Source organism: Mytilus galloprovincialis, chromosome 1 (genome assembly GCF_965363235.1).
Source record: "Mytilus galloprovincialis chromosome 1, xbMytGall1.hap1.1, whole genome shotgun sequence".
In the NCBI taxonomy this organism is placed as follows: domain Eukaryota; kingdom Metazoa; phylum Mollusca; class Bivalvia; order Mytilida; family Mytilidae; genus Mytilus; species Mytilus galloprovincialis.
The window spans coordinates 52362370-52373704 of record NC_134838.1 but is presented as its reverse complement, the minus strand read 5'-3'; the positions used below and the strand labels follow the sequence as shown (position 1 = coordinate 52373704).

Sequence of the window (11335 nt, the reverse complement as noted above, 5' to 3'; positions counted from 1 at the left end):
TAAATAGATTTCATTTGTCTCCCTTGTTTTTTTTTTAGAGAATCAGTTTCAAAATATAGTTATCTCCCATCTTAAATTTAGCCTGTTAGTCAAAGGGAGACAACTTTAATTTTCCACAAAAATTACGGAATTCCATAATATTATGGAGTTCGCTAAGTGCCCCGACTGTTAATAATTTCCAAAATAATTAAAATGAGAAGATAAATACCTAACAGCTTCCTTTTCCGTCGATGCTGAAATGTTTAATGTTATAAAACAATTTTAACGTTTTTGACCTACTTTATCTTTTTATTCGGATAATAGCGGTTATCTTCTCCAAGTTCAACGGGAACATTAGAATGATCCAGAATAGAACCCAGATGGAACCAAGAATTGGGTTGCTATAACCAAACAACCCGTATGTTGAACCAGTTACCGTGGTTTCGAACCAACGAACCTGGATAGAATCAAGGTGCAGAACCACAAAACCCAGATGGAAACAAGGTTTAGAACCAGAATGCCCGGATAGAATCTAACTGCATTCGGAATTCTCATGACTTTTTATATAATCAAGGTATTTTCCAAATCATTTCTTTATTTAGTATATTTATATATAATAAAATTGAGAATGGAAATGGGGAATGTGTCAAAGAGAACACAACCCGACCATAGAACAGACAACAGCAGAAGGTCACCAACAGGTCTTCAATGCAGCAAGAAATTCCCGCACCTGGAGGTGTCCTTCAGCTGGCCCCTAAAAATATGTATACTAGTTCAGTGATAATAAACGTCATACTAAACTCCAAATTGTACACAGGAAACTAAATGTAAAAATATCAATACAATAATACATAAATAACAACAAACTACTAGCAGTTAACTGACATGCCAGCTTCAGACTTCAGTTAAACTGCTTGAACGATTATGTCTTCATCATATGAATATCAGGCACAATCCTTCCCGTTAGGGGTTTAGTATCATACCATCATAACATATATGAGACGAACATAACCCGTATAATGCCAACAACTGGTTTTTAGATAAATGTCTTTAATTCCGATAAAAAGTGAATCAATATTTACGCCAAAATATGCAATCTTTAATGACCTGACAACAGTACCGCAACTATATCCCTTCTTAATAAGTCTATCTAAAGGTTTTTTTTACAAAAATGTAGCTTCTGAGGTGAATACTGGCATTGATGTGCTTTATAAAAAATATTTCCATAAAATATTTAATGTGAAATACCTGAACGTATAAGAAGTCTGCATGTTGAACTATATTAACGAATGATGTCGTTATACCGATGATAAAATTTAATAAATGTTTAGACTAGTTTGTGATATCGAAAACCCTGGTTTAATTATTTTTCAGTTATACATAAATTTCTCTATTTAAAATCTAAAACATTGTTACATACACAAACGAATCGTACAAGTTGAGATATATAAACACCGTAAGATGTTGACAAGGGAACGTCACCATCTAAAAATAGTTAATTAACTATAGAAAATGAAAAATCATCTCTTTTATCATATATTTTAGTATTAAGCATGAAATATCAAGTACGGGAATGGAATTACATGTTAAAAAATATTGGTGCTGAATCTTAATGTTTAGTACTAGTAGTGATTTGGTCTAGACAAAAAGGTTAAAAATAAGTATATCAGAAGATGTCAAGCTGAATTGCATTATGCATGCAGAGTTATGAAATCTCAATTTAATATTTGAATATGCTATACCTTTTTAAACTTGTATTTATTGAAATGAAAAGAGAACTAAAACTCTTTTGGATATTTAAAATCATTTTTTTTGACGAATATAAACAAATGTATGAATGAAAAAAAATGTCTAAAAATAGTAGAATGTTCTTTTGAAAGAAAATTTTAATCGACTCTGATAATGAACAGCATCAGCATTTCACGTACCCCAATTTTTGACGTGTTTGCCTATCATGTCTTTTTGTTTTGATAACAGCTTCATTTAAACGTTTAATCCTGCTGCAAATGTTTGCACCTGTCCTAAGTCAGGAATCTGATGTACAGTAGTTGTCGTTTGTTTATGTAATTTGTACGTTTTTCTCGTTTCTCGTTTTTTATATAGATTAGACCGTTAGTTTTCCCGTTTAAATGATTTTACACTAGTAATTTTGGGGCCCTTCATAGCTTGTTGTTCGGTGTGAGCCAAGGCTTCGTGTTGAAGGCCGTACATCGACCTATAATGGTTAACTTTTAAATTTGGATTGAGAGTTGTCTCATTGGCACTCACACCACATCTTCCTATATCTATCATGTCATTATATTGGAATTCTATGCTTTTTTCATACGTCATAAGTTGAAGATTAAACCACCAATAAAACCAGGTGTGAGCCACCATATGCTACATAAGAAAACGTCAGTTTCAAGTAAAGAATATGACAGTTGTTTTATATTCTTAAGATGTGTCTGAGCTTTAAATGTTGATATTTTATAAAGACTTTTCTTTGGAATTCGTTGTTTTTGTAATTTTACTTTTCACAATACATGTATGAAGATTGCGAAAGATAGATGACTGAGGTTAAATGATGGTCTCAAAGTCCAATCTATAATGGTTTAAATATAAATATTTCTTTAAATATTCTTTTCTACTTTGTGCAAATTATATGGATTTTTTTTAACAAGATATTTGTCCAGTTGTTGTATGTATTGGTACCATTTAACCTCAAAACTTGAAACGACATAAGGATATTTAAGATCACAAGTGTTTTCTTCCAACTGAAAACAATAAAAACAATATCATTTCGAAGCTTGTCAATAAAATAGCTTTAACATTTGTGTTTAACTATCTCAAAATCCATTTTTCAAATGTATTCAGTATATAAAATATATTCCTTTTTTAGATTTTGATTTACATGAAACGAAATAATTTAAGTTTTTCCTAATAATCTCGTTGGTGTAGTTTTCGAGTTGACAAAATACCTCATTTTGTTATTGTGACAGCTATAAAAACTCCCATAGTCCATTAGTTCTTTTTTGTTCCAGCAAATCATAAAAAAAATCATCATTTCATGTATTAAAGTTGCGTTGGTTTCTACAGAAAAAAAGATGAAATAAAGCTCTACATCTTTTAATTTTTTATTATAAAATTATAAAAAAGAAGATACATTAATGTATTTTAGAATGGTATTGCACTTTGTAGTCTGTGTCTATTTGTCCCACTACGCATATGAACTGACGCGAACACATACATTGCATCCATTTCTGCTGACACAATCCTCGTTGAAGTTGCATTGATTCCTAGAAATGCACATGTTTACGCACCCTTTATGATGAGTTGAAACAACTGAACCGATTGACCTGATACGATCAACAAGACTGCCTGAACGAATACTGCCTAATGAAGCCCCAGGAAAGGTACGGTCTACTGAGGACCCTTGAAAGGAATGGTCCAAGGAATCACCAGGGAATCTTTGGTCTACTAAAAACTGATCTCCATTTTGTTGACAAAGTCGTCTACAACCTACCCTTCCTTGTTGTCTACATCTTAGTTCGCATTCCAATGAAAATGTGTCTTGTGAGACTACTTGGTCAATATGAGCATTGTCAATTGGTAAATTTAGAGATGTGCACCTTCTATTACATCCTATAGTTTGGCAATAGTATCCTCTTCCACAATCTAAACGACTCGAACATTCATTATCACATTTTTTCGTGACTGGATAACTTGCTGTAATAATAAATTTTGAAAATTATAAATGATGAAATATGAAATAACGTTTATAATGAGATAAGACTGCTTTTCATTTTTATCCCTATTATTATTTCTATTTAAATGAAAATTAAGATATTAAATGTTGCTATTTTTTTTTATTGTTTATAATAATTTCATAGAATGCAGGTGAATTCTGGCCTCAACGTTCCTATTAAAGGTTTAAATACGCCTTATGTGCATAATTGATAAAAAAAAAAGGAGGTTTTTTTAACCAAAAATGACAGATGATCGTTTAACACTTATGTCACTATTTATGGTAATTGCAATCATAAGGTTTGTATAATTTAAATTATCATTGGTGTCATACTGATTTTATCAAAAATACAAAGAATTTCATGAACCAAATGTGATTTCATTATGGGGCGTACCCAAATTATGTTTAGAAACATTTTAGAGAGCATAAAGAATCATATAGCTTTGTGTGCGTTATTGTGAAGCAGCATTGTGTCTACGTATGGAATATCTCATAAAAGCACGAAAAAGTAAAGCAAATTCAGTCTTTGGATGGTCTTCACCACTTTACAAAGAGTGAGAAGTTGGAATACGGCGTTTGGCAATTTGTTCTATAGAATACCTCTTGGGGTTAATGAAGGAATAGTGTTTTATGGTACGTTCGTACGAAAAAAAATACGTATCAGTTTGTTTGTTCTTTTGTTGTTTTGTTTTTCTTCTTCACAAGTATAACTGCTAAATTACTTTCTTTTAATATATTATTATCAAAATGATCAAATATAGTTTGCATATGAAACGAAGAGGGCTACATACCTGCAAATACACATGAAATAAATCCTAAAAATATCACAACAGCTTTTCCCTCCATTACTCCTGAAAAACGAATAAAGAAATGCAACATAAATTGGAGATTTTTGTATGTACCTTAAAATGAGTGAGTAAATTTTTTTCTGAAAAATGTTGCTTAAAAAGAGATAGAGCAATATAAACACAGAATTTGCATTGTTTTTTTCCAATTTCTATTTGATAGATATACTACAATTGTTTTGCATAACAGCCTTTATTCACAAAAAAATATAAAATTTTGTCGTTATCTATTTAAACAAGCACGATAATCAACGAATGAAACTCATTATGTTGCTTAAACGATCTTCTGCTCTTTCGTGGTCACATCATTTACTGGAATTTAAACCAATATTATACTAAAAACAATATTCCTGATAGTAGCAATTCTTCAATAGTATATGTGATAACATAAACGTTGTCGCTTCTTTTATTATATAAAAAAAAATGACATTATCTTTAATATTTATAATTTTAGCAATTAATATTATTAGAAGACTTACCTTACTAAAATGTATTCGTTACTAAGTTGTGTAAACTGATGTACTATGTTATCTGTTATCAGTTGATACCTTATATACAATGTACAAAAGGAAATAAACGGTTCATTGCAGGTGTGACGTCTTTTTGAAATACTTGTTAATGCAACATCAATCAAATTCTAAAAAAAAGGTCAAACTTGCATTAAAAAAACATTCAACATAAACACATTATGATCCCGCATAATCTAACCACAAAACTAATCTAAGAATTTATGGTCAGAAGTATTTTTTAGTGTTAATATAGCATTGTTTTCCATTAAACTGTTGTTGGTTGCACAATAAACAAACACGGTCGTCTCTGTTTCCATGCGGTTTTGGTATTGATATGTCCAATCAGTTAGTGCATTCCTTAGTTGTTTAAGCAATAAAGCATAAACCACCCCACTATGATGAGAAATTTTTAAGTGAAAATCATTCTATCAAAAGCTGTAACTCAAATATGGGAAACTATGCGATGAGTTAGAAATACGAAGACAAAAACAGCATACAAACAAAATATTTGAAATTCAAACTATTATATAAAAGCCTTAAAAAGATCTACATATAAACATAGTAGGGATACCGTTGTGTTTTGTCTGGTAGGGTAAAAAATAATCAGACAATATTTTTTTTGGAAAGCTCTGAAAATGTGTCGCAAAACAATCGCATAATATTGACTTGAGTCCGAATAGCACTATCAGGAGTCACGCCGAATTTAGAAAATAAAACGACTAAAAATATAAGGTCCGCGTTACACAACTCTTTAAGTTTATGTCCTACTAAGAAATTAATGGTTTCAATTTCAAACATAGCGATGTCAGTTTGACGAGACTTGTTTGATGATACGGTAAATCAATTTTGTCAATCTGTCTATTTTCATCATTATTTATATAAGTCAAAATTATCTAGGAAGTTGTTTTGCAGCTTGATCATTTGCAATTACGACATCAAAAAGGTACACATTCTACTGTAAAACACCCCTAAAGGTACAGACTGGAAATTAGAAAGGGGTATACATTTGTAGCTATCAGATAATGATTTAAAAAAATACCACATTACTACGTACTCAATATATGATAATTCTAACAGATCATAACATAAATTTAGAAATGCTGTCTTACATTTGGAAGTTCCTACACTACATAACCTTCCAAATAAAAAGTAAAATCACAAATATACTGAATTCCGAGGAAAATTCAAAACGGAAGGTCCCTAATCAAATGGCAAAATCAAAAGCTAAAACGAATGAGTAACAACTACCCATCTTATAATTATCAATTTTGACTGACTTAATAAAGAAAGAGATATGTATTTAGAAACTGCAGACAATAGAATAGCTTGACAATTTTTTGATATACATAAAACATTTCACATGATGTCAATATATGATAATTGCAGTCCAAGATTTAGAATCGAACGGCTAGTCATTGTGCTTTTAAAAGAGCAAGACAATGTAACACCTCTTACTGTTATTTATTTGTTTATTAGGTTAAAAAAACATAGTATGTTCCTTCAAAGTATTCCGTATTTATGCATGATTACTACTACACACGTATCAAAATGCATTGTCTCGCATCTTAAAGATGAATTTTTATCCATTTAAAAAAATTAGTTGAAGGTTGCAAGTTAGACCTCGTTTACACTTACAAAAAAGATCGATCTTTACTTAGATCGATCTTTGGTCCAGTGTAAACGGGTAAGATCAATCCTAATATATTTCGGTATTTTGTAGGATTGTTATTCTCGTTTAAGTCAAATTTCATAGTGGAAGAAATTGTTTTCATACGTGTTTTGTATATTTTCACCAAATATTACTTGTACTTTACAGACTATGTTGTATTCTATATATTTCTGTATATTGGAAAACTAAAAATCAAATGAAAAGCCTCGACTAATGAAATAGTTTATTATACGAGGTGTAGTTTATTTTAATGTACAATGAATCAATCTTATAAATGAAACAGGTGGAATCCTGAAAATATAAACTTTTACATAGCTTTTGTAAAACGTTGCAATTGAAGCATAGATTGATGGAGTTCATGGACCTCAACTAGGAAATAGTTTAAAAGGTAAAACCGACACACTTAGGGCATGTCATTTCTCCTTTGTGGTTTGTAAATTAGAAATCAGCTAACATGTATAACAAGCACGTCATATACATAATCAGTGCAAAAAGTTTTGAACAAATACAGTAACTGTAGTTTCTGTGTATGTTGTTTTTTTTTAATTATTATTGAATAATAGATTATTATTATTATTATTATTTTTATTATTATTGTTAGGTGTAGAACAAATCACAATTTAATCAATCTTGAAATCAATATGTCCTGTATATTTGAAATCTATTTAAAGATTGACCTAACTTTCTAATAAACAAGACTGACAGAAGTTTCAAACAAATAGTTTTTTTTCTATAAAAAAAACATTCAGGAGTCTAACGATCGCGCCCTGTAAATGCATGAAAAAACCTCAAGTTTGTGTACGTAAAATCAGTATCGTATAATTTCAAAAGTATTAGCGTATCAATATTCATAAAATATGACATGCATATAGTATCTGAAAGGTCCATGATAGATAAGAATCCTCAGATTGATCAACACTATCAATAATTTAAGCATCCCAATGTGAAACTTTTTGTCACCAGCCTATTTATTTTCTTTCTTTTTTTAATTTAAAAGCATTGAAGCTTTTTATTTTTTCTGAAAGATGGAGGCAAAAAACTCTATTTCTACAAAACAAATGTCAAAAGGCCGTATTCCAACTTCTTCCTATTTGTAAAATGGTGTTGACTGCTGTTTGTCTTCTTGTCGTTTTGTTGGTTGTTTTATTTTTTATAATATTTGTTTAGTTTTTTGTTCAAAATTTTTGTTTCACATTGGTTTTTTTTAATCTTAAAATTGAATAAATGCATTTAAAAAATCTATCAACATACAAATGTAACAGTTTGGTTTATAAAAAAAAATGGCAACTTAGCGGTATCTTGAGTATAGATCTGTGCTTGAAATGTGCCCTTCTTAGTAAACAAATGATCATAAAGAATCTATTGGACTCAAATTTTTTTTTTGGAACTAGTTAAGCACTATTTTTTTCCGTGTATCATTTTTTTAAAAGCCCGCTATATTTTTCTAACAACTACAGAATCCTTTCCCGATGCAAATCACATTTCAAATTAAAAATAGAAGTATTTTTTTTACAACAAATGGTCAAAGACTCATTACTCTAAAGGATAATTCGATTCATTTTCCTCATTGGAATGATAAAAACTCTAATGGTGGATGGATTTTAAACGATAACAGTTTGCTATTTCAATAGTTTTTGGAGTAATTAGGATAAGAATATGTTGAAATATGCTATGATTTTGACTCCTATCTTTTGTAGGGTCTATTCCGAGGGTACAAACCAAGAAAACATATCACTGCACTCCCTCTCGTATAGTTAAATGGCTCCGAATGGAACGGTTTTTTCTATATACTTATAAATGATTCAATCTAAGCGGAGAAAAACATCTTAAAGTCTCTGCTCTGTAAACACAATACAGGTGCTCAAGATACAAATAAACAAACTTTTTATATATTTTTAAGACAACGGTATCTGATCTCTATTTTTTTCGAATTAAATACAACACACTTTATTATTTTTTTTCTTACACATTTTATTTGTTGTTACATAGCATGGTGTCAAATTTGCATTTTAAAATAAATTTGACATTTTGAACTTGGTAAATGTACAAGTAAAAACGTATACAAAACCGACGTCATACAACCATTGAACCGTTCATTTCCTTATGTAAACTGTATATTAGTCAACAGTTGATTACAGTACATTGCTAACAAAGCATCTCAGATATATAATACTATCAAGTAAGTAATCTTAATGTTTGCAGGAAAAAAATTCTTTTTAGTATTTATTGATCAGATACTCAAATTTAATTTATGTTTACTGATTAAGAATTAATCAGAAAAAAATATTTCAATATATGATTTTTTTCTTCAAATGACTCCTTAAATTTGAATTGATCCTTTCAAAAGTTTGTATCCTTATAAGTATTTTATAACAGATATATTAATCCACATATTGGACTCATTTCAACATGAAAAGAGCGTTTAATGTTTAATTGAATGAATATAAATATTAGATAGTAACATATCGATTCATGCTGATTTAAAATGAATTTTACTTTACCTTTATTTTCGGCGTTACATAAAGACTTAATACCATATGCACATTTTTGTTTTAGTTTTTCAAGTTTTTTCGCAAATACTTTCAAAGTTTCAAACATAGATGTTTCTTTGATTAAGATTTAATCAACAGTTTATAGCTTTTTTTTATACTGATATTTCATTTATTTATTTTTTCAGCTAAAATGGAGGGAAAAGCTGTTTTGATTTTTCTTGGATTTGTTTCCTGTGTTTTTGCCGGTTTGTATTTTATATAAAATAAAGAATAATAGTAATGATGATCCGCTTTATAGTCCACAGTTCAAAATGCTGAAACTAATCTCATTTATAACTTAATGCGGACAAAGTGTTTTCATGTGTATAATTTTTATCAAGTATAATATCAGAGGCGAAGCCAGAAAACTGAAAAAACAATAACGGAAACGTGTGAAAAAAAACCCATCCAAAAAAGATCGTCAAAAGTACAGCAAAAACCTAATTAAACACACCTTTTTCGCGATAGAGCTTAACAATAAAGACGCTATTTCTTCGTTAGCCAGCAACTTAAAATTAAAAAAAAATGATTGCAAATATAGATTGAAAATGTAGTTCTCTCTAAGAATGTCAGTGCGACAATTTACTAGGGACAACAGAAGATGACTCAAACAAACTGCATTATTCAGTTTTTTATGTTTAAACGTAATAGTTTATTAAAAGTAAGGTGCCACCATTTTTTCATATTTTTGTGCAACTATTAAGACAAATTCAAGTCATAATATCAATGAAAAGTATTACAAACACTATAAAGGCCTCTTTCTTCCAAAATCTTGACATTTTACACTTCATTTTAACATTTTTAACTATTTTTTATCTTCTTTATTACAGAATATAATTCTGGTAATACAGTCTCATCGGGATGCTTAAGACGTTGTAGATTGACAGGAAGACAAGGTTGTAGAAGATTTTGCCGAAGAATGGTTGACAATTCCCAATTAGACCACATTCTGCCAGGCGGTTCAATAGATCGTGTTATTACAGGCCGTAAAGTAGATAGTATTATTGGAGGAAGTTCATTAGATCGTATTATTCCAGGCGGTTCATTAGATCGTATTACCCTAGGCGGTAAAAGAGATAGTATTATTCGGGGAGGTTCATTAGATCGTATTATTCCAAGTAGTTCATTAGATCGTATTATCCCAGGCGGTTCAGTACATAATCTTATTACAGGCGGTTCAGTTGACCGTGTTATTCGAGGAGATTCAGCACGTCGTATTATCCAAGGCGGTTCATTAGACCGTATTGTATCTGGTGGTTCAGTTGATGGAATTTTCCCAAAAGGCTGTGTCGACACTTGTTTTTCAAGGAATCAATGCAACATCAATGAGGATTGTCAAAACAGAAATGGATGCAATAAATGTGTTCGCATTAATAGCTACACATAATTATGACATGATTAAAGGCCAGAAAATAGTGCAATGTTATTTTAACTTTAACCAAATATTGTGATATTATGACAGTTTTTCTATTTGTAAAGATACTAAAATAAAATATGTATTGATATAGAATTTAAATCTTTTTTGTTAAACTGGAAAAGAAACAAGTAGATGATATCTTAATTTACCAATTTTAGACGAGACTCAAATGGTCAAATGGTCAGTATGTCAGAAAAATCGAAGGTTTCAACGAACATATGTCTTGAACGATCTAGAACAAATTTATGAATTTATATGAAATTGAGGGTCAACTTATATTGATGTTATCCCTTCAAACATTTTATAAACCCAATCAAATTTTGATGATCGCTATAGAATATCTGTGAAACAGAGGCATACCTGTCTTAGCCTCTTCAAAGTTATTTATTTGATTTCAATACACATGTATGCTCTTTATAACTATTTGAACTGAACGTCACTGATGAGTCTTGTGTCGACGAAACGCGCGTCTGGCGTATTAAATTATAATCCTGGTACCTTTGATAACTATTTCCACCACTGAGTCGATGCCACTGCTGGTGTGGGTTTCGTCCCCGAGGGAATCACCACCCCATTAGTCAGCACTTTGGTGTTGACATGAATATGAATTAAATCCGTAATTTTTTTTTAAGGTAGATTCTGTTAATTTGTGACTTCTCTG

General features: G+C 30.3%; 2 long non-coding RNA genes across 2 annotated transcripts; one reads left to right on the top strand and one right to left on the bottom strand.

Annotated features, from left to right (window-relative positions):
* Positions 1–3278: 3278 nt before the first annotated feature.
* On the bottom strand, positions 3279–5071 carry LOC143080649 (uncharacterized). The gene is made up of 3 exons (XR_012979765.1): positions 5028–5071; positions 4495–4554; positions 3279–3684 (listed from the first exon to the last, which is right to left on the bottom strand). It is a non-coding gene; the product is annotated as an uncharacterized LOC143080649 (long non-coding RNA).
* A 3792-nt stretch (positions 5072–8863) lies between these two features.
* Positions 8864–10745, top strand: LOC143077910 (uncharacterized). The gene is made up of 3 exons (XR_012978957.1): positions 8864–8905; positions 9404–9463; positions 10088–10745. It is a non-coding gene; the product is annotated as an uncharacterized LOC143077910 (long non-coding RNA).
* Positions 10746–11335: the final 590 nt, after the last annotated feature.